The following is a 24,669-nucleotide window of genomic DNA, read 5'->3' as shown; positions in this document are numbered from 1 at the left end:
CACTTAGTGCTACATGCCAAGACATGACTTGATTACTTCATTTTCCTGTTTATTGATCCATCCTCAAGGTGTCTTTTCTCCACAGTTACCTCAAGCAAAAATTTACAGGCAAGTAAAGCATACCAGGCAGTGTCTTAGTTGACTCTCTCAAAGGCATAGCAAACACATGACTGCCATCCGACTAAATGACCGGATATGATATTAAGGATGAGAAAGGCATGGAGTTCCAAAACTTCTGTGCTCTTTCATCCTATTTTCAAGCTTCCAAAGACTTAAAACACTCTGCCAAGTTACATACAATCCCCTTCTAACTGGGCAATTTTTTTTGTTGTTAGGCACAGCATGTGACCTGCAACATGATTTCTTCAAACAGGAGCCAAGACCTATACATTGACTTATTCTATACTGCTGTTGTTTTTGTGAAATGAATAATCACCATTCAGGTTCTAGTGGCTTCAGAATTTTACAATTATTATCACCTATGTAGCTCAGTGGAGGAATTTTATTAGGGAGCTCTATCCACATATGTGTTCTGCTTAAAAGGCTGTGTTCAAAAAGAAATTGCGCTTTTACATCACAGCATGTACTCAGAAGTTATTTGCTACTCAATATAAGTATAAAAAAACCCATGTAAAAATTCAAAGCTGAAATTTCTTGAAAATTATCAGCTAAAGCAGCTGATGTATTTTCCTGGTGCCTTATTTTTTGCCATGCTTGTAATACCCCAGCAGTACTGCAGCACTGTTAAAAGGCAAGAGCTAGAGGCTTCCTGTGCCTGTTTTTTGTTGAATTTGGTGGGAGTGATGTTTGAAATGGAGTCTTGGATAAATAAGAATAGTGAAGAATTTCACCATGGGGCTTAGGGGCACATGACACATTTTTCTTTGCATGGGCCACAGGGACCCCAGTGGGAATGTAGGGAGTAAATGCAAACTTTCTCCCTGCCTGCTCATTCACACCATCGTGAGGCACAGACAAGGACTCAGTTATCTGAGGCTGACCTCCGTCACAAGATAAGTTGTGAGAGATATTTTTGGGCAGCAGAACAGACATGGGTTTAGTCTTGTTAAACAAACAGCCTGTTGTTTTGCCAGTGTTGAACTGGGTACAGAAAAAATCCACTTCCCACATGAAGTTGATCTACCATACAAAGGAGCAGCTCTGGTTCTCATCATTCCCACATAATGCAAATCCTGCCACCTGTGATAAACAAGAAAGAAAAGGCTGCATTTCAGTTAATTTCTCTTCTGTCCTGTAAAAGCTCCTGTAATGAGCCTCCTTCCTATCAAACATGGTTTCATAAGAGTCAAAATGCAAAGAGGCTTACATATTACTTAGATTCTGCTCCGAGTCTTTGTGGAAAAAGGTAAGGCCAGCACAACCCTTCTTTCCTGTCTGCATGCTGTTATTACTACCAAACAGGTCACCACAGAAACAAGGGGAATGCTTGCAGGGCAGGCTGAGCTGCTTCTCTCTCCTATTCAGCAGAGGAGGAGGTTTGGAACATGTCACACTACTCAGTTCCAGAACCATCTTTGCTCTTGGGCAGATGGGATGCTAGGACAATGGGACAAGGAGTAATTCCTCCAGTTTCAAGCTTTTAATGATGCTGTAGCTTTCTCCAAGCCAAAAATTAGAATCTCATGAGCTTCTCCAAACTGGAGCTCCAGAAAAAATTTTATCTAGGTCAACTGAAAGTTTTTTCTTTTCTAACATTGTATATTCTTTTCCATTTGCCTTTCAAACAAATAAGACTGTCTTTCAAAACAAAAAAGAAATATATTTTTTCATTTGACAATTAAATTGATGATAAGCACCCTTTCTAAAGGAGAAAACAGCCCAGAGATCTCCTTTCTGTGATCTCTCCCCAGTGTACCAGTGAAAAACATTACCATGTCACAGTCCTGAGGTAACATCCAGCTGTCCTCCCCCAACAAACCCGGCTTCTCTGAAGTCCCAGAGGTTCACTTCCTGTACTGGGTACAAGATCAGTCAATGCAAGCCATTCATTCCTCACAATGTGATTGATCATGGTTGGCACAGGACCTGGCTTCCTCTCTCTTTAGAACTTTAGAACAGGTTATTAACTAATCATAAGTCTGGAACTGGAAATAGGGAATGTTTGAGTATGAATTTTCAAATGGATGTCACTGATGCCTGGCTTTGTAACATTTCTCAGTTCTGCATGCATGCCTATTAATACAGCACCTCAGCCTACTGTGCTTATGCTAATCACACACAAAGCAGTCAAGCTGAATTGTTATCCTTAACTTCCAGAACACTTTGGTGATACCTTTTTACACTACCTGAATTAGTAGTCCTCTCTCAGATTTGGCTGATGAAGAGTGGCTTTCATTTTCCTTATCTCACCAGTCATCTGTGGCTTCAAGCTTGAATTACATTTTATTTCTTAACATCTTAAGGGAAGGAGTGGGAAACCAGCAGCATTTAAAGCTGAGAGGTCTCTGTCTATAGTCAGCATTAGTGCCCTTCACATAGAAAGGAATCAGACATCCAAATTTGTTTCATTCCCACATGACCCCAAATGGGAGTGTTAAAATACAACACCTGCTTCTGAGCTGGAGTGGAAAGTTTAAAACTTGCTGAAGTTCAGAAGTGGCAGAGACAAAAGCACATCCGCCCTCTCCATCTGCTGCCTAGCCCTGGCACGGCTGTGTGTCAGTGCAGATGTGGTTGCCACCAATAGTCCCCATATCCTTTATTCCAGTGGATTTAGGTCCTGGCAGTCCCCAGGAACAACCTGACGGCTGACATTCTTCCCTAGGCTTTGTCATTTGCCTGATGGTGAGACACAAGGCTGCATGAACATCTCCTTTGGGACACCCAGTAACCTTCAGTGTTATGTGAGAGAGCTACTAATCTGAACAAAATGAAAAGCCTATTTGCAAGATGGTACAGTTACTGAGTGGCTGAAAATTTTCATGCAGATTTCATTGCTGTAGACTTTTAGGGCTACAGCTTTGCTTGTTTTAAACTGTGGGAACAGTTTAAAAGATACTACTGAAGCTCTTTGCAAAAGCCCTGCTGCTCTGCTGTGATTTCATTCATTCCTCATCTCCTATGATTGCCTTATTCATCTGTTTCTTGTCAGGCATTTCACATAATTCAGTATCTTTTAAAACAGCTAGAGTTTGCTCTGCAATTATGCATAATGTTCATTTCTTAATCCTACCAAGATAACTGTAGCCTTCATGGATCAGGTTTCTGCACATTGCTTTCAATTAATATGTGATCTAGGTGTTGCTGATGCAGTCATACTTCTACAAGAAGCAGAACTTGGTGAATCCACTGGTCATCTGATGCATGAGTCAAGGATCAGGCTGATTAAAACAGTTTGGGTTGCCGTCCTCTGGGATGCAAGGGAGCAAATCTTTCATGACTGAGGAATTTGCACATGTGCTATTCAATCCACAATAAAGGAAACAGCTTTGAAATAGCAGCTCTTGCACTATGGTACTTAGTGTAGCAGAAGGATTGCCTTGAAACCCATAAGGATTGAGGAGTGTAAGGAGTCTCAGCCCTAAGAACAGTAGAGACTAAACATTGGTAACAGAACTACCTGTTGAATGCCTGCAAACTGCTTCCACATAGATACAAGATCTGGTCAGACCTGAAAACCGGGAAAGTAAAACATTTCAAGTACACTTTGGAGAGGCACAGGAAACTTTCAATGTTTTCTGCTTCCCTGCTTACCTCTTTAGAGAGGGCAGAGCTCATTGCAACAGTATGTTTCAAGGAGGTTTTTCCTACAGCGTACAGACATCTCTTGTAGCTACAGCTGCTTGTGACAAGCATGCCACTGCTTTTACTACAGAACGGGGACACGTCACAGAATCAATGTCCGTGAGCAAAGCGACCCTCCAAAAGCACGCTTATGCCCTTCATGTTCAAACAAACATTTTGTTCAGGTGTGAGTCCAGCTGGAACTGACTCTATGGTGACTCCAAGTCAAGTAAAAGCCCAATTTTGAAAATAAGTTGTTTTTCTATGAATCAGCACATGCAATTTAACCTCTTCCCATAACAGAAAGATCACATTTGCAAATGAGTACCTTTGATTCTGAAACAAGGATAGCAAGGCTTTCTCTTCAGACTTCTAATGAGTTTGGTGCTGCAAAAAAAGCACTAATTTTTTGTACTTTAAATGCAGTTTTCCACTGCCGATGACAAGGTGATTGCATGGCAAGGGCAGCACTAGATGATCTGAAGCAGCTCTATAAATAAAGGTTGCACATTAAGGTCATGCTGGTGTCATTTGGTGGTGTCACCACAAGCCATAGAAATCCCTGGAGCAGCAAAGACAAGTCAGAAAGCCATGGCTACAGCTACGACTTCTTTGCAAAGCAGAATAAAAGCAGCTGTTTCAAATAAGAGTATGTACATGTTTAAATTGTGCCAAATGTAAAACAACATGGAAACACAAGGAAACCCCTCCTGGACTGCAGTGATACACCCCTGGTGTCACCAGGACTGTGGAGTCAGCAAAACTCCATGACAGATGGACTAACACCAACACTTTGTGCAGGTCTCACTTCTGAGTTCAGGTGGTTTTCCTCACATGAATTAACTGAGCTGAAAAGAACAAGTATCTGCAAAGTTTGCAGAATTCATGCAGTGTTGCTTGACAAATTTGCTTTCGTGTTTCCTTTCATTTGCTCAGATTAGAAGAGGGAAGAAGAGGGGAGACCTGGTGATTCTTGGCCTACCTCATAGCTGAGCACTGGGAGTACAGATGCTGTCGCTTTCACATTTCAGATCTGCTCCTCCCACAGCATGCTGGGTTTGGTGGACTTCCAGTTTCTTGTGGTAGGGATGCACAAAGCAGTTTCCCAATCTCCAAATCTCCAGAAGCAGCAAGGAAGAAGCAGATCATCTGACAAGCAGAATTACATGATGGGGGAGACCAGTGACTTTAAAAAAAATTATTTGATTAGAAGGAGAGTCTTCAGGAATTAACAAGATATTATCAGGCAGCGCAGAAAAAAAGTCCTCAGGAAAGCATTCTAGACACCTCTGTCCAAGGAATGGTTTGGAACTTTAAGGAAACTGTTTCTTGTACTGGCTAAGACACTGTATGAGCAGGTTAGGAAGTCTTGCCAAGCCCTTCCTATGCTTCAGTAAGAATAAGCTTCTGAAAAAGAAAAAAGATAGAAAATAGGAAAAAAGAAAGAAGAAAGAAAGAAAAAACAAAAGAGAAAAGAGAGAGAACAATTTAAAGGGATTCCTTCTGTTCTGGGTGACATAAAAAGTCAAAATGACAGCCTTAAAATGAAAGTGTTGACTAGGTTTTTCCAGCTGGGTCTTGATCACAGAGTGTTCACCAATCATCTCAGTTCTTCCATGTGAGATATGAGACGACCAAACCACCTTGCCCATGGGAAACCCTACCCTGTGCTTTCTGCTTGCTCAGGCATCTTCAGGAGACATCTGTATGCCTATAGGCAAAAATACTATGTGAGTGGCACCAAGAAGACCAGACAACTGCTGGATCTCCTAGAAGGTGCCTGGGGCCACATGCAGAATGGTCAGAGGGGATTTATTGGCAACTTGACCTCAACCACACTCAGGTTGCCAGAGGCACCTTTGGCTGGGAGATGTTTGATTTGTGGTACCCGGTTTTCTGGTCAACAGGTCCCACTTTCCCTGCGAATGCCAGGCAGTCAATTAAGGACCATGCAGTAAAATCAGTAGGAGGTAAGCCTAAACCACATGAAATCCTTCTTTACCAGTTCACCTAGCAAGTAGTAACTTCCTTAATTTGCTGCAGGGGTCTGGGATAGATGGCATCATCATGGTGGGAAATGTTTTAGATGAGCAGATACACCATAGTTCTACAACAGGATATGGACAGGATGTCTCAGAGTTATCTTCACCAACATATCTTGTACCACAGTCACAGAAGGAAGAGAGAGGGAGGGCTGAGGCTTACTTCTGTGCCCCATAAACTTCTCCTATCGCTGTAGCAGGACACAGACTTCAGGGCAGGATCTGCCAGCCTGATCCCACCAGGAAATCCTTGCACCCTTTATGCATCCTCATGTCTCTGTGCAAGAAGGCTCATCACATCTGGGTCTCAGATGGGCTGCTGGAAGTTTTCTTTATTTTGCTTTAAGACAATAGTTTCCATGTACCTTACATGCACCCTCATAATCCTCCTAGGGCACAGTAACATATTAGGCACTGATTTGCAAGCAGAGCATTGAGAACAGGAGAGTGAATCTCTGCCCTGAGGACATGCAAGGACTCTGCAGTCTTGCTTTGAATTGAGCACTGGTATCATTATTTAAGTGCTTCATTTTTCAAACCATTTAAACCAGAAGACTGTTCTCAAGCTAGGTTGGATGCAGTGTGTAAGGTGCACGAGAAACAAGAGGGATGTGCTGTGAGCTCCACACCACGTGATTGTACTACATGTGCCGAAGGCCATGTACTCTGACACACAGGACAAACTGTTGTGCAGTAGCAGCCAACAACGTGCTGCTCTAGAGGGAATCCCCACCAACTTGAGATGCTACATCACAGCACATTGTCTCTAACAGAGAAGGTTTCCAGTGCCTGAACAGAAAGAGTCCAGAGCTGCTGCAGATAATAATCATCAAAATGATGCTATCAAGATATTTACATGTATACAGCCTGGGGCAAAAAAATGCAGTGCTTTGACATGGCAATGATGAACCATTTGCTTCCTCAGAAGATGTAGCATTTCTGCTGTGCTCACCACAGGCTCACTGGCTGGGCACAATCAGATGTGACTCAGGGCTGTATGACTCAGCAGCTGTCCAGACGGCAGGTCATATGCCAGTGCCAAACCTCTGCCACTCTGCACTCTTACAAGGCAGTACAGAAGGAATGCATGTAATCAACATACTAGCTCTAACACTCAGCTATTAATCACATGGGTGCGTAGAGCTTATCCTGGGGGATAAGACTGAATACGCACATTACAGTTCAGCAGGAAAATATCTGTTCTTTTTTTTGGCTTTTGCATTTGTGATCTTTTGGAATCTGACTTCCCACACTCACCTTACTGCAGCAAGTTGTATGGCCTTGTGCTTCAGAAGAAAGATGCTGCCTGGCAGGGTGTCAGGGGCCCACTTGCCCAGCTGTGTGAACCTTTGTGGCACTGACATTGGGTGGATCTTGTCTTGTGGGACCATCAAGTCCACATCTGATCCCTCTGAGCAAATACAGAATGCTCACCTAGGTCTTCTAGGAGCAGGCATAATTTTGGGTGTCTTCCTCAAGATTGAGTCATCACTGCCCTATGCAAGATCAGATCTCTGCAATCTGTGGAGTTGGACAGCTTGAGGCACCCAAACTCACAAACCCTTTGTCAGAGTTTATACTAGTGCTGACTCACTTGCCTGCACAGTATGTGCATCAAGACAGAAACAAGAGATGTGGGCAGAACTCAGCCACTCCCAGACATGTTTCCTGTGGTAAACTGTTGAAGGCAGTTTTCAGAAGCCTTTACAATTCCAATAGGCTGGGTTCTCTTGCACAGGTATCACTGATATCTTAATGCCTTCACCTGCTAACAACTATCCTTGCTATCTCTTCATTTATTTGTTCAGCATTAACCATGAATTTGTTCAAATACTCATCAGTGTAACTGCACTGCTGAATCTCTGTAGTCTTTTGTTTACTCTGCCTAGATTTATTTCACACAGAAGATTGGCACAACTCCCAAAAGACACAAAACTAATGAAGGATTGATTTCCACTGTGACAATTAGTTGCCCATCCAAGTTATAAAGCAAGAAAGCCTGGCATGTAGGTGACATTGGGTGAGACTGTTTACAGTAAGTAAGTGCTTCAGTCTGGAGATTTAATGTAAAAATGTGATAAAAACAAACTGAACTTATTTTTTTGTAACAGTGAGGCTGCAACTGCAATATCCTTTCAAGGCTGGCTATTCCACCCAGCAGTGCAACAACTACACAACTCCTATGGTCCTAAGAGATGAGCAGAGTATTCTACCCCTCTTAGCTCAATTCCTGCTGAGTATTGTGCTACAAATATTATGTCCTTCCTCACTTGCAATAATTTCCACAGGTAACTTTATCTTCACTTGTATGTAGGCTATAAGTAACTCAGTAATCAAAGAGAAAACATCACAGTGATGCTGTAGATAAATTTACCTACACATAAGACCAAATGGCAAGGAGGATGTACTGTTGATTATTGATATTGTATCAGAAATCCTGTAATAACCAGATTAAAAATCATCAGAGCCATATGTCATCAAATGTGGAACTGTTCTCCACTGGGGCATAAACCTTAGCTTCTACAATGATGACAATGTATTTCCAGTGATTTTTGAAGACCTAATGTCATTCAGCCATTACAAGTCTAGCAAAAAAAATGGCTAATAGCTCAAATATCAAAGTAACAGACCCCAAAGCCAAACCCAAAGCTCTGCTGGACTTTACTGTTGCTACCAAAGGCAATGGTATTTCATAGTGCAATGGACACAAGGGAAAAGATGTGGGCACTTCCTGCATGTTCCCATCCCTTGCCGTGCTCATGGTTCACCAGTGTATCCCACCCTGGAAGGGGCAATTGCAAAGTTCCTCATCTACTTTTTGAAAATCAGAAATCTTTCCAGTGCCAGTTCCTCATAGTTTCTGCACCCAGCCAAAGCTGCCAAGCCATTAGCGAAGGTGCCCAGATGCTCAGCAGGAATGCCAGAGGGGGAGCAGCCCCAGCCCCACCAAGCACTGGGTCGGCTGTTTGGCAGGAGCAGGGGTTGCAGAGGGCAAAGACAAAGGAGCAGCAGCTAATCCTGGCAGAGTGTTCCTGCCATCAAAACATCTAGGGCACAATGTGAGATCTTAGTAATAACACAGTTATTATCTATGAGCTCCATGTAGTAACATGGAGTCTTATTTTTTAAATGGGAAAATCAGGCAATGCATTTTTCTGCTTTAAAAGAGAGAATATACTCTTCTATTCTAAAACAATTCATCATATTTTTCCCTTTTTATTGATTGCCAACTGTAAGAGACTACATGGAGTCAGATTCATACCAAGAAAGAGGATAGCAGTCCTACACTGAACTGTGTTTCTTTGTTTGCCATCTGAAAGCAAATACTGATGTGTAATGGCATAAAATCTCACCACTGACATCAGCACAGTCACTTGAACAGTGCTGTGAAAAAATGCAGCACTATCTGAAACAGAAATTAATTTCAGTTGAATAGTCCTTGATGCAAACTGTGCAAATCTCCATCTTCAAAGATAATGTAGAGGGTACATAGTGTAGGCCATCGATAGGAAGCCTTAGCCCTTGCCTGGCTCCTTGGTCACCATCCCACAATTCCCAAGGGGTCACAGTCCAGCATCCACTGGCTCTGGTGTGGGGTCATCCATGGGCTGCAAGTGGATCTTTGCTCCCCTGTGGACCTCCAGGAGCCACAGGAGAATCTCAGCTCCAGCAGCTGGAGCACCTCCTGCCCCCTCCTACGTTACTAACCTCAGTGTCTGCAGAGCTGTTTCTCTCTTCTCACTCCTCTCTCTGCCTGCAGTCGCACAAGGTTTTCCCCTCCTTAAATAGATTATTTTGGAGGTTCTATCACCATGGCTGATGCTCCTCCTTGGCCAGCTGTGGGTCCATGTGGAAGCCAGCTGGCACTGGCTCTGTTGGACATGGTAAACACTTCCGACCTCTTCTCACAGAAGCCACACCTCTTAGCCCGCCCCTACCAAATCCTTGCCATACAAACCAAATACACATAAAGAGCAATAATTTCTCAAAGATACATTCAAACACACCACGTGAGTGTCTGAAATACTCTCTAGGACGTGATCCGGGCAAGACTGCACTACAGTTTCTATTTCCTCCTGCAACTGGAACTATTAAAACATTATTTGAAAAATCAAAGGAGGGGTAATTTAAATATGCCAAGGAGTCAAGATAAGTCAATGTACCATACAATTTCCTGCAAACATGAGCTGAAGAGGATAAAGTTAAAAACAACTGTTTGAATTTGTGAAAGCAGACAAAACAAAACCAACTGAGCAAGGAAGAACTGCAGGCAACATCAAAAATAGGGCAGAAGTCTTAATGTTTGATAGCATTTAATTTAAATTAATGGGCTAATAAAAGTTATAGGATCTTGGGCATAAAATGTTGAAGAAAACAAGTTGGTTTTGCTGAACAGAGATTTTGTAATAAATGCGTTCACATATCTGTAACTTGTGCTTCTGTATTCCTTCCAGTGTTATTAAAAGGCAGTCACTCCACCTGCTTTGAAATTTCAGGTCTTTGACACATCTGGTTATATCTAATCCCATACACTTCCTCAGTTGGTAGGAGCTCAGAAGAGTACTTCAACCTGAAGACACCTGTCAGCATCTGCAAATAATGAAGAAATATTTCAAAATACAGTTTTGTTAGAAACAGCAGTTATTTTAGTAAGGAAAATACTCCAAGGCCATAGTCATGTGGTCACTTAGTTTGGAGTAATTCATCAATACAGTGTCACCAAATTATTGAAGTAGTGAATTATCAAAATATTATTTATCTTGTGCCTATATGTGACATGCACAGATAGTGTTTCTGTGCAAACCGAGCAGGTAGTAGGAAGACTACGATTGCTAAGTTTCATGGGTGCAAATATAGATATTAATTTGCAGTATGGGACTACTGAAATAGAGTAGTATAGTGCTAATTTTTGTGATTTAAAAAGACATAGCTAACAAAATCTGACATGACCATTATTTGATTTATTATGGATGTAATCCAAGGAATGAATAGAACAGCATGCTATGGATCCAGGTCTATGCTCTGTCCTTTCAACCTCCTTAGAAACCAGACAAAGAAAAATAATTAATTTGATTAATAAAATGAAACTTGGATATGTTCCATTGAATTCTTGTCTCAAGTCAATTTGGATATTTATATAAACCTTCTATCCACAACTGATCAAAAAACTGACTTTTTCTTTTAATTAAATATCTCATTTTCTTTATTTCTGGAAATACAGAAATACTGGAGCTTTGTTTCCCTGGTACAATCTAGCCTCCCTACAATGTATCTCAGTGAGATGAGAACATATTCTTGGAGACAGTTTTTGTAAACAAAAACATCAATTCTGTTTCAAACTTTTATGTGTCATTCAAATGGTAGAAGTAAAGAAGTATGTTTTATCCTCCACTGAAAATACTTTATTAGTGAGAAAAAATACTAGGTCACATGCTTAGATTTACTGCTTTGGTTCTAAATGATATCCTGTCACAAGACTAGCTTAAAATGTGTGAGTAGTCCTCTAAATTAGATATTAGATATGCACATAAATAATTAGTCTACATTATGATAACCAAAGAAATAAAAACAATCACTGACAATCAATCCAGACGCCATACAAGCTACATGCAGAGTCTGCATATTTTTTCCACTTTCCTTGCAATTCTAAAAATTATTTTTAATTTAATTCTAATAGCAATACATTAAACAGATGCAAAAATTATCAAGCAATATTTCTATTTTCTTTTATTGTCCTAAAACAGTATCTTCCTTAAAAATTAAAAAAAACCCCCCACCATTCAAATGAAAAACTTTTTACTACAGCTCTATTAAGCAGAAATAAAAGCCCAAGCATGGAAATTTCTATCTACCTCTGGTCATGCTTTGCCATGGTAGATGATCTGTGCTATATGGAGGATGTTCCTCATAAACTCAAACTTCCTGTTAGGTTTTCATTAATCAAGGTATCACAGTCATTTCAAATTTCTGTGTTTCAGTAAGGGGATTAATTTTACAAGGATCTGCATTAGAAATCTTGCATTACCAGTCTTTTATTCTATCTATTTCAAAAAGACTTCAGGCAGAAAAATATATTTTTCTCCTATTTGTTTCATATTTTGTCCTTTGCACAAAAAACACAGCCATGTGTAAAAACTGATTGCGACCTCAAAATTCTGCATTTAACTGCAAGAAAAAGGACTCAAAGGTCAGCCAGCTACAATATACACTGAAATGGATTCAAAACAGAGACACTGTTGGAAAAAGTAATAGAATATTGATGTCCCTACTCTTAGTGTCTCAAGAAGGTAAAGAAAGTGATAAATTATCATCATCTGTCTTTGGAAGGATACAGTAAGCAAACGCAGAGTCTTCCTTCTAGACCTCTTCTGTTGCTGCTTAGTGCTGATAAAACATTACTTCTTGGACCAAGCCCCAGGACTGGAGGCAAAACATCAACACACAGAGAGCAGATAGAGGATTTTCAGTCCTAAGGCTATTTTAAGGGTACCTATTACAGAAACCATTTGTGGTCTCTGTGCATATGCTTGTGGATTGCCTGTGTCATGCCTTACTATAAAGCAGTGAGGGAGAGCTAAGACCCCTTTCTGACTTATATTTACAACTATATTCATCATCACAGGTCTGCCAAATTTTTTAACTGATTGTAAGCAAGTGTTTACCTTTTGGCTTCTAAACTGATTTTATGAGCCCATAATGCTCTGCCTTGCTATCATCAGTCTTTTCTGGTCAGCTCTCTACCAGGCTAATTCCCATGGCATGATCCTATGACTCAGCAAATGGACACAGATACTGCCCCCAGCCCATATTGCTAGTGGTCAGTGCTGGCCATGAATGCACCCTCTTCCACTCAGTAGCCCATAACTTGCTTTCTCCATAGGGTTGCAGGGCAGATGAGCAGCAGCTAGTGAGAAGGAGAGAGTAACTGGGTGGGAAATCAGACAAAAGCCTATGAAAATCTGGGAGAAAAACTTAGCTGGAAGGCCAATGTTTATTATCATTGCTATTCTTGCCAATGAACCTAATGCATATATTTAGTCAGAATAAATGAACAGAATGCAAATCAGAAAACTGAAACAGTCAGAGAAAGCCATAGACAGGAATGAATACATGCTCCACGAGCACTGACTCATCTCATTTATTCATTAAAATATTTATCCTCCAGAAGACACACACCTAAGCACTCCATGCTGCCATCTATTATAGTATCCCAAGACTCTACTCCTTCAGATAAGCTTCCAGTGCTTTTAAGGAAGAACTAAGCATCCCACAGCATACTCCAACCGTAACACACAATGAAAGCTGCCCACAGGTATAGCAAGGTGCTAAAACAAGACAGCCCAGCCCCCAGAAGAACCACAGCAAGAAAAAAGCAAGAGATACACCAGAGGAGGGCAAATATGCCAAGCTGCACCAGAATAGCAAAGAAAAAAAGGTGGTTATGGACTTAAGTCAAGGTGAAAATAAGATAGCGCTGAGAAAGGGCTTTGGGGGAAGAAACCAGTTTGGTCAGATGGTAGAGAGAAGGATCAGGAAAGCATAGTAGGGAAGAAGAGCAAAGTAGGAAAGAGATTTTGTGACACCATAGTGTATTGCCGCCATCCCAGTCTTTGCATAGCAAAAATTTTCCTCGTTTTTCTGGTTTCAGCCCTTGAGACAGGTGGGAATCCTAAAAGCTTGAGCTTTTGTAAAGATTAAGTCAGTAAATGCCCAAGACTAAGCCTACTGCAATGGTGGTAGGGTGGTCTCCAGGGCCTTTTCTGTACCTTCCCAAGGATGAGACAGTATATGGCACTGAAGAGTATGCCAGTGCTCCTCAGTGCCAGCTTGTTCATTACTGCAATGACTGTGATGCACATTTCCTCTGGTCTACAACCAGTATTTATTAGCAATTACTCCTGCAAAAACTGGAAAAGGGTAGGTGATGTGTAATGGATTCAATATTGGTCCCACCATACCTAGAGATTGCAGACCACTCACTAGTTTATGAAAAGACTAACAGGTAGAGCCTGAAGTAAGAGCAAATTAGTGTAAAGAGTTTTTGAAGCAAATGTTAAATCACAAAAGCTATTCCACCTTCTAAACCACAAAGAATATAAATGTGATCTAAATGTTGCTTTGCTTTAACGCATCTTTGCAAATGGAAGATTATTATGCTGTTAATGCAAGTCCATGAAATGTATTGTATTCTTTCTTCTACTACACCAGACACCCAAAAATAATATCATTTCATATTTTCCATTTTAAACTTAATGAGCCAAATTTTCAAGTGACATCAAAAGGTCATTTTCAAAAAAACACGGAACAATTACACGCCTGATTTCTGTTCAGTTATCTTGACAGCACCTACATAGCAGGTAATTTGTCTTCCAGATGGGCAATTCTGTATCACACAGATACAGAAATGCAACTGATCTTACACAGACTGTAGCTCTTAGGGATTTGGTGCCTTTCTGATAAGTAGAAACAAAGGGCACAATGAAAACCTGTTTCCCTACTCCTTCATTACTATTAAATCCATACATTACTTTAACATTTTAAATATCTTCTGGAATTAGGTTTGGCTCTAGCATTTCCTGCAAGACTGTAATAAGAATGTTATCCACTAGCACTGAGTTTCTTAGAAACTCTACTGAATTTACTGTCAGGCCTGTTGTTCTCGTTTATATGTTTCTATACAGATCCCTTTTTTTTCCTCTCCTTGAAAAAGCTTCTGCAATTTCTCTTGTTACCCATTGATCAGAGTGGTAAAGAATGCTGTGTATCATTGAGCAACATCTTCTGGTACAGTAACTCCATTAGCCCTGCAGCTGCTGCCGCAGATGCAGCATATGCACTCTCACAGCAAACAAGCCTTTCTTAAAAAGCTGTGAGGGTGTCTGGTGACGGCAAGATTCCTGCTCCCTGCCTGGGGCAGGCAGTGGGATCTAGACAGCCTCTTTGGCCCCTTGACTTCTCACAAGGCTTGCAGTGCCACCATCTTCATCCTCTCTCTGGACTAGGATGTTACAGGGAGTTTTATGAATCACCTCCTTCTGAGAAATAGCACCTTTCAAGTCACATTAGCAGCCATTGGGAAGAGTTTTGCTTCTGCCTCGACTGCTCCCTGTTTGCCCCAGGGCTCCTGGAGAAGGATGTAGAGACACTGTGAGTCTGCACCATCTCCAGCCTGCCAGGATGAGGGAAACACAGACACTCCAGTCTGTGACTGTTTCCTGAGTGCTGATGGCACAGCCCAGAGAGAGTGTCCTCACCTCAAACATACCTACAAGTCTTCAGACAAGCAGAATTGGTCCATTTTCTCAGGGCAATCATGATTCCATGCACTGTCCACAAGGCAAGTGTTTGCTAACTTGGGTCAGTAAGTCAGTTGTCCTTTTTCCTCCCAAGCAGTTCACTTACAATTAGTCATTTACAATGCAAGGGGCAAGACGGGGCAAAGGCTCTCACAGCTTCTCTACTGGCTGGGGAGCCCATGCAGGCCTGTCCTTTGAGGGGAGGAGGACAAAGACAGTGCCACCATTCCTGGGTGAAGGCAGCCATTGGAGGCCTGGGGATACAGCTTTGGTCTGGTCTCACAGCAGCTGGAATGGAGCATGCTGCAGAAGCTGAGACAAAGCTAAGCCCAGGAACAGGTTCATTTTTGCCCTTTTGGTCAATGAGCACTCAACTCCAGTTATATGAAAACCCCTTCCAGAATTGCAGAATTTTAATTTTTACAGAAATTAAATGCATAAATAATGTACAGCAGCAGATTATCAGAGCAGGTAGGAGATATAACACAGATTTGACAAAACCCACTTCTACTTTGGTATTGCAGGAGCTTGACTGAAAGTATTAGTTCTTGCTACAGCATTTTAAAATTGCCTTACTTTATGGTCCTTTATTCACATAATGCCACTGTCTTCTGATACTGCAAGGGAGAAAATAATATATATTTTTGAAATATATTTTTAAATTGTTTTCTAAGGGATATCAAGAGACAGAATGAAATCTGCTGCCCAGCCCCTACAGTACCAGCCATTTGGAGGGCTGACAGTTTCAGGGGCAGAGAAAGGCAGAGAAGACAAAGCTTTAGAGTTAATAATTGGTGTTGATATGATTGGTAAAATATGCCAAAAGTCTAAGTGGCCTTATGACAAAACAGATCAATTCTGCATTTATGCTGACTGCAGAATCAGTCCCCATGGTTTTTGACCACTGAGCCCTGGCTCTTGTTGTTGCAGCTCCAGCTGTGTGCTACCTAAGAGAGAAAGCAAAGGCCTGAAAGCTGGGTACTGATTTCTTCTCCTATTAATTTTCTCTGTTTTGTTTCTTTTCTTCTTTGCCTCTGTTTCGTGAGTTCTTTTACTCAGAGTTCGAATTAAAATACAGGAGACAGGGAGTTTATCTTTGGATTTAGATGTTTATTATATCTTATCTATAATACAGCTGCACAGAGTGTGCCTCGAAGTTAACAAGGTGAAAATGGCACCAAGTTCTAACTTCCAAGATCTTTTAAAGTCCAATCTATCCAATTACAGAATGGCAACTAATTTATTTTTACTTATAATCCAGTAACTAAACATTCAGGTTCCACACTGCAAGTTTTTGAACCAATACCAAAACACCCAGATTTGTGAAGAAGAAGGAGGAAAGAAGAAGAGCTAAGCCCCACCCAATATCCTCCATATTGTTACTGTATCCCATAAACCTAATTTTTCTACATCTCTACATATCCCACCCAGTGAATTAACTTTAATTACACAGCAACAACCTCAGTGTTACCACACAATTTGGGAAGCTTTTCCCAAGGCCTCAGGTTAAATGCAGAGTGCTTTTGAGGATCATTGCCTATCAACACTGAAAGACTGAAATTCTCTGAACTCAGGGTTCCCACATTCTCCCAGGTTAAAAAAAAAAAAAGATTTCTTCACTTGGGTGAAAGGCAGATGTGTGAATCAATACCTGACAGGATTGTCCCAAAAACAGGAAGAAGGCTTAAACAGTTACTTTTATGTGTTTTATGGCCTTTGATTTTTTTTCCCTGCATTATCAAATTTTTGCAGCACCAGGATTTTGCCAACTGTATGTGATACCAAGACAGGAAGTTCTGCCAAAGGATTGCTTGAAGGTAGGGGAAGAAAGAAGAGAGTGTTCTTCAATTTAATGTCCATGATGAGCAGTTTATAAGGTCTGCATATTTAAAGTACTTTGCATTGTTCCTGCATAATTCCAGCCTTGTTTTAGAAGCAAAGACATGACTGATCATCTCAGTTGGATTCAGAAGTTTCCATTTCTTGACATCAGCTGACATTTTGTGAATTATTTAGAGTGGGACACTAAAGCATACATTAAATCTCCCCTAAAAGCTTAACTCTTCAAGGTGAATATCTGGGTTTCCTGACATTGGAACATCTCATCCAAAGACAGTATGCAGGAGCCAAACTCACCCTTTTGGCCCCTCAAACCTATTGCTGCCATTTTATCATTCTGCAGATTCAGACAATCTAATAAAGCACACTGAACCTTTGAAAATTAATGAAATCCAAAGACTACATTTTTTCCCAAGGCAGGAAACTGCCAGGCTCACAGTGAGAACTTTCGAAAGACAAACACTATAGGCTCTGCTGTGAACATTTTCCTCACCAAATATTCAAAACTGCTGTACCAAGGAAGACAATCCATTTCAGCAGATACCCACAGTCATGGTGCTAAACTAATTCCAGAAAATGATGTTCATCTCCTCTGGGATATGTGGGCAGCCATGTGAGGCACCAGAACACGTGTCAGCAACAGAAACCCAAAGGCTGCATGCTGAGAGACAGTGGCACAGAGTAAGGATATCTATCGAATGGGAGGGTAGAGGTTAAGGACTAGGACTTCCATTCACAGAATTGCAGAAACACAGAACGATTAAGGTTGGAAAGGACCACTGCAGGCCATATAGTCCAACTTCCCCACTCAAGCAGGGTCCTCAGGACCTTGGACTGTCTTCAGGTGGCTTTGGACCATCTGCAGGGAAAAAGAATTTGCAGCCTCTCTGGTCAATCTGTTCCAGTGTTCAGTCACCTGCACAGTAAAAAATTTCATCCTCTTGTTCAGGTGGAACTTCCTGTCCATCAGTTTCTGCCCTTTTCCTCTTGTCCTATTGCTCAGCAACATCAAGGAGGGCCTGGCTCCACCACCTGACACCCTCCCTTCAGACACTTACATACATTGATAAGAAATCCTCACAGTCTTTTCCAGGATGATCAGGCCCAGCTCCCTCAGACTTTCTTTGTAAGAGAGATGTTCCAGTGTTTTCATACTGAGGAGCCCAGAACTGGACACAGCACTGCAGATGTGGTCTCACCAGGACTGAGTAGAGGGACAGGATCACCTTCCATGACCTGCTGGCAATGCCCTTCCTAATGCCCCCCAGGATACCATTGGCCTCCTTGGCCACCAGGACACTCTGCTGGCTCATGGACAGCTTGTGTCCACCAGGACCCGCAGGTCCTTCTCTGCAGAGCTGCCCCCCAGCAGGTCAGCCCCAGCCTGTGCTGGTGCCTGGGCTTGTTCCTCCCCAGGTGCAGGACCTGTGGTGCATGCAGCCTTTGCTGAATTTCAGATGGTTCTTCTCTGCCCATCTCTCCAACATGCCAAGGTCCTTCTGCAGGGCTGCAGAGCCCTCTGGGGTATCAGCCACTCATCCCAGCTTTGTGTTCTCAGTGATTTTCCCCTTTTTACAAGTCAGGGATGAACAAGTTAAACAGTTCCGGCCCTAGGACTGAGCCTTGGGGGACATCACCAATGACAGGCCTGCAACTAGACCCTGTGCCACTGATTTTGACCCTCTGGGATCTCTTGTTCAAGCAGTTCTCGATCCACCTCTCTGTCCACACATCCAGCCCACATCCCTGAGTTTGTCTATGAGGACATCACGGGAAACAGCATGAAAAGACTTTCCAAAGTCCGGGTAGACAACATCCACCCACTGCTCTCCCCTCATCTATTCATGTAGTTGTTTCATCACAGAAAACAATCAAGTTGGTTACGCAGGATTTCCTTTTGATGAATCCATGCTGACTGTTCCTGGCCACCTTCTTGTCTTCATGTTCAGAGATGGCCTCCAGGATGAGCCATTCCTTCACCTTCCTGGGGATTAAGGTGAGACTGCCTGGCAAGCGGTTCCCTGGGTCCTCCTTCTTCCCAGTTTTGAAGACGGGGGTGCCATTTGCTTTCTTCGAGTCCTCAGGCACCACTCCTGATCTTCATGACCTTTCAAAGATGATAGTGAGTGACACAGCAATGAAGTCTCAGTTCCTTCAGCACTCGTGGATGCATCCCATCAGAGCCACAAGTCCAAACTTGTGGATGTCAAATTTGACTTAATGGTCTCTAACCCAATTCTTCTCAGGCAAAGGAAAGTTTTCCTTTCTCCAGGTCTTCACTCTGGTCTCCTGGGTCAGGGTTTCCCTAAGGGATGGGCTTGGCAGTAAAGAATGAAGCAAAGAAGCATTCAGTATCTCAGCTTTCTCTACAACCTTGATTGTGATGGTGCCATGATGATTTCTTGCCTTTTCTTTTATACCCATTTTATATACCTTTTTATAACTTTTGTATTCTTAGTGTTTTTTAGCCTACATTCTTAGACTTATTTGTCAAGCTAAGAGACTAAACATCTTAGAAGCCTCATAGTTAGGGATCAGAAAGCCCCAGACCCCAAGGCCCTCTCCAGAACACATTCTGTAAAGTAAGATAGAACCATCCAGGGGAAGGTTCCTTAGGGAGGGGGTCTCACTTGAGCTTCTCATTGGAGAATCCTTGATAGATATGCTAATTAGTAAGACCTATAATGTTATACCCAAGCTATTGTGGGTGTGCACTGCGGTGTGCATTTCAGTGCATTACACCTGGATGTGGTGCACCTAAGGATCCTTAAAATAAATACAGAGGCAAAAATCCCTTTTTCCCTTCTAACCATGTTTGATTCTTGATTTTAAGACCAGGAAAAGGCATCAGTGAGGGTCCCTGTTCCATTCAGTAGCAGGCCCATATTTTCCCTAGCATTTCTTTCATTACTGATGTATTTGAAGAAGCTCTTCTTCCTGTCCTTAGTCAGATTTAATTCCAGCTACACCTTGACCTTCCTCACTGCAATTCTGCATACTCTGACTATATCCATGTATTCATCCTAGGAGTCCTGTCCCTACTTCCACCCCATGTCTGGGTTTTCCCCATTCCTTGTTCATCCATGCAGGTCTCCTCTTCCTTTTTCTCACTTGCTAGCCCACGGGGATGGATACACCTTCCTTGAACCTGGAGGAAGTAATCCTTAAATACTGACCAGCTTGTTGGACTCAGTTTCCTGCAGGGCCATTCCCACAGCATTCTTCCATGAAGTTCCATGAAGAGGCCAAAACTGGTTCTCCTGAAGTCTAGGGTTGCAATCTTATGTTCTCCATCCTTGCAGGATACTGAAGTCCACAATCCATGGTCACTGCAACCAAGGCTGCCTCCAGCCTTCCTTGTTAGTTAGTTAAGGTCCAGCAGCACACCTTTCCTTGTTGGCTCCCTCACAGCCTCTGTGAGAAACTTAACATCGGGGTAACCTGAGAGAAACCGCAGGGATTTTTTAGGCCTTGCTGTGTTGTTCCTTCAACTGACGTCAGGGTGGCTGAAGTTCCCCACAAGACCCAGGACTTGTGACTGTGAGGCTACTTCCAGATGTCTGTAAAAGGGTTTGTCCACTTCCTCCTCCTCATCAGAGGGCCCGTAGCAAACACTCACAGCAGTGTCACCTTTGTCAGTCTGCCCTTTAATCCTAATACATAAAATGTCATCTCACTCATCATCCCCCCCCAGGCAGAGCTCCAGCTGCTTCTCTGCAGTTCTGTTCATCAGGCTCTGGGCTAAGCCTGTGGGGAGCTGAGGTCCCCATCCCTATTCACAGTAACTCCACTGTAGCATCAATGTGAATATTGCCTTGGTAAAGGTGTCTGCACAGCTCCTCATGTGTCTCACCAGTATGGATCATAAACATAGGCCCAACTGTCTTTGTGCTGCTTTTCTGTAAGATAAGTGACTATTTTCATAGGAGGGGATTTGCTGTTAATACTTGTGCTTGGAAAAGAGAAAGTTTATAAGGCTAATGCCCAAGCATGCCTAAGCACAGATTTCCCTTTTCAATGCAAGTCTCAAGAACACAGAAGATTTCTGAGCACATTTAACTTCTCTATGTCTTCCAGAAAATCCATGTGCCACCTGGGAACTGGGCAGTGATCTTTTAGGTCTTTATGGATGTACAGAACTCTCCCACTCTAAATACAAGTGAAATCCTAGACAGGAAGCCCTTCTTCAAGCACATGCCTTAGAAAAACAATATAGTGGGAATCATTCTGCATTAAATACAGATAGTTCAAAAATTTCTATGCCCTTCAGAAGACATGTTGTGCAGTGCAGCAGCAGTGAAGGACAATAGTTACACTGATTTTTTTGGTGATTCAGGAAAGGCTGAGTTTCAGCGTAGGAAACAGTCACTTTCTCTTGTATTGATGGGCTACTACACCAATAGAACAGACCAAGGCAGTGTTGGGGTTTTAGTTTAGTCTTAGGTTTTCCTGTTAAAGGAATTTTCTCCCATATGCATGTTGCTAGGGGACAAATAGCTGTACTTAAGAAAGACAAAAAGGGGAGTGGGGCGGGCCTGGCTACTCCTTTGTCTACACCTGGGTGTGGGGTCAGTTCGCTCTGAGCGTCCGGAGAGAGAAGCTGCAGGGAAAGGAGCTGCTGCTTCTTTCTTTTTGGCCGTTCTTTCTTCCTGCTGGAAGCAACGCCGGGACCCCAAAAGCCACTTTCCCTGCCCTGCTGGAGACCGAGCTGTGGCTGCCCTGCTCCGCTGCTGCTTCGAGCTTTCGCTACGCTGTAGCCCTGCTCGCCCTGCCTGCCTGGGCCTCCGTGGGGTTCTCCCATCTGGATACATCTCATCTGCCACCCGGGATTTGCGTTCGTCCCTGCCGTTCCAGCCTGCTGTTCCTGAGAGCCCGGGATCAGCTGCCCAGCGGTTTGTGAAGCCTTTGTCCCATCCCTTCCCGGGATCCCAGGGCACCAGAGCCGCGGGTTTCCCGAGCTCGCTCCGGAGCGCCCCCTGCAGCCGCGGGGGAACCATCGCACCTGCCCTGCTCACCGGGAGCCGCCAGCGCCCCTGCCGGCTGCGAGCGGAACTGCACCCGAGGGGAAAGGGCCCGACAGCCGAGAGGGCTGGGGCTGGGTTTGTGATTGCTGTTACTGCCAGAGTTGTTGTTGTTTTGTTTGACTGGTTATATACATATATATATAAAGAACTGTTATTCCTATTTCCCACATCTTTGCCTAAAGGCCCTTGATTTCAAAATATAATAACTTGGAGGGAAAAGGGGTTATATCTGCCACTTCAAGGGGGGCCTCTGCCTTCCTTAGCAGACACCTGTCTTTCAAAACTGAGACAGATCTTGGCGCCCAATGTGGGGCTCGAGGGCATTAAGAGATAGAGGTGAAAAAGGAATAACAGTTCCTGGATAACTTTATTTTGTGTGCTGGATATTGGAACCTTGTTAGGCAGCACTATGTGGTCTAGTTTACCCTGGTTTGGGTGGCATGTAGCCGTGGCTATATTCTTCCCCTTTGCAGCTCCTTACTTGAATATGGGTCCTCTGACTAAGGCTACCATTGCTGTTATCCAGCTTGCGTTATGGGTCGAGAAGGTGAGGAATTCATGGGTTTTTAACTTCCTCTGGAATGTGGGCACATGGATAAACAGCTATCACACACTGAGCACATGTTTTTGGGGTTATGTTAACAATGGTACCTTCTGTGAGGAAATGACACCAGGGGAAGTTTTCTCCCAACCCCTCAACCAGTTCTTTGGGCCCACCCCATCAATTTTCGAAGGGTTTAAATTCCCTCTGAATACTAACCATCTGCTGCTGGTAGGCCTACTCTATTTAGCATTCAAGGATAAGTTGAGATTGGCTTGGATATCTACCCGGACACCAGCCCCAGAGACTAGAGATCCTGCCCCAGAACCTGACATGGCCCCAGAGAGTAGAGTTCCTACCCCAGAGCCTGATCCTGCCCCAGAGCCTGACACGGCCCCAGACACTAGAGATCCCGCCCCACAGACTGATACTGCCCAACAGTCCACCTCAGAAATGGACTACCCAAACTGGGTGGGGGTACTGGCAAAAGGGATGCAGGAGATGTGCCAAGAGATGGGTCAGGTGCGCCAGGGGATATGCCAGGAGATGGGCCAGGTGCGCAAGGAGATGTGCCAGGAGATGGGCCAGGTGCACCAGGAGATGTGCCAGGAGATGGGCCAGGTGCGCCAGGAGATATGCCAATTGCTAAGGGAATACACCTCCTCAGCTAGTGAAAAACCCTCTCCCTGCCCCAAAGAGGGTGAGTCCGATGGTGCAGCAGTGGAACCCACGGATGTTACAACCGTCCAGGCTTCAGCTGAACCACAAGAACAACCACAGCCAGCAGCAGTCGCCCCTGTGCAAAGGAGGAAGTATAAGACCAAATCAGTACGACCAGTTAATGATGATGGGCAACCAGGGCCCTCACAACCAGCAGGAGAGCCAGAGCCAGAAATCATTACTGAGTCCCTGTCGCACGACAGTCTCCGTGCTATGCGAAACGACATTGTGCGAAGGGGGCGTGAGCCTTATACCACCTGGCTGCTTCGGGTTTGGGACCTTATGGGCACAAGTGTGCAACTGGATAGTGGTGAGGCAAGGTATCTGGGATCGTTGACCCAGGACCCAGGTGTGGACCAGATATTTGTGAGGGAGCCAGGGCCTCTCTCTCTCTGGGAGCGGCTCTTAATGAGTGTGAGAGAAAGGTTCATTCACAAAGAAAGAATGCAGGAGTATCATCATAGAATGCAGTGGAAGACACTCGAGCAAGGGATCCAACAGCTAAGAGAGGTGGCAATATTAGAGGTACTCTTTGGGAAGGATGGACAGCATGATAATGACCCCGATAAGGTCAGGTGCACAGGACAGATGATGTGGAACCTGGCAAGGCTAGGGCCATCGCAATACACCACCTTCATTGCAACGATTGATGCTGACAATACCCGAGAAACAGTGGGCTCTGTTGCCAACAGGCTCAGGCATTATGACAGCATGATCAATGGCCCGCTGAAAGCTCATGTCTCTGCTGTGGTCCAGGACCTCAAAGAGGAGATGAAGGAGATGAGGAAGGAAATGAGGGAGGAGATGAGGGAGGAGATGAGGGAGGAGATGAGGAGGGTCAGTGTGGCACCAGTGCGAGTCACAGGCCCCCAAGTCAGAGCCCGTCGTCCCCCTGCTAGAGAGAGAGGGTACACCCCACGAGCTGAGCTGTGGTTTTTCCTGTGTGAGCATGGGGAAGACATGAGAAGGTGGGATGGGAAACCCACCTCTGCCCTGGCAGCACGGGTGCATGAACTCAAGGAGGGAGGCACTAACCGAGGGGGTTCCGCTAAGGTGAAGGTAGCCTCAGCCTCCCGTGACCGAGCTGCCAGGTATTACAGAAGGGAGGATGATATGTCGGATCCCCTTGAAGGTACCTCGAGCATGTACGCCCAGGGAAAGAATGATAACCAGGGCTAGAAGGGCCCTGCCTCTAGCCAGGAAGAGGCACGGGAGAACCGAGTTTTCTGGACGGTGTGGATCCGATGGCCTGGCACATCAGAGCCACAAAAATATGATGCATTGGTTGATACTGGGGCACAATGTACTTTAATGCCATCGGGACATGTGGGGGCAGAACCTGTATCCATCGCTGGGGTGACCGGGGAATCACAGCAGTTGACCCTTTTGGAAGCTGAGGTGAGCCTGACTGGGAAGGAGTGGCAAAAGCATCCGATTGTGGCCGGCCCAGAGGCCCCGTGTAT

At 43.8% G+C, this 24,669-nt stretch overlaps 1 long non-coding RNA gene across 1 annotated transcript in view; it reads right to left on the bottom strand.

Annotated features, from left to right (window-relative positions):
- Window positions 1–10,082: 10,082 nt before the first annotated feature.
- Window positions 10,083–24,669, bottom strand: part of LOC125319390 — a 61,634-nt gene continuing 47,047 nt past the window's right edge. Inside the window, exon 2 of the long non-coding RNA XR_007200704.1 lies at window positions 10,083–10,376. This is a non-coding gene — a long non-coding RNA (uncharacterized LOC125319390). The remainder of the gene's footprint in view (window positions 10,377–24,669) is intronic.

This window comes from Corvus hawaiiensis, chromosome Z (genome assembly GCF_020740725.1).
Source record: "Corvus hawaiiensis isolate bCorHaw1 chromosome Z, bCorHaw1.pri.cur, whole genome shotgun sequence".
Lineage (NCBI taxonomy): Eukaryota > Metazoa > Chordata > Aves > Passeriformes > Corvidae > Corvus > Corvus hawaiiensis.
Note: the sequence above shows the minus strand (reverse complement) of the source record. Positions and strands in the feature narration are given on the sequence as shown.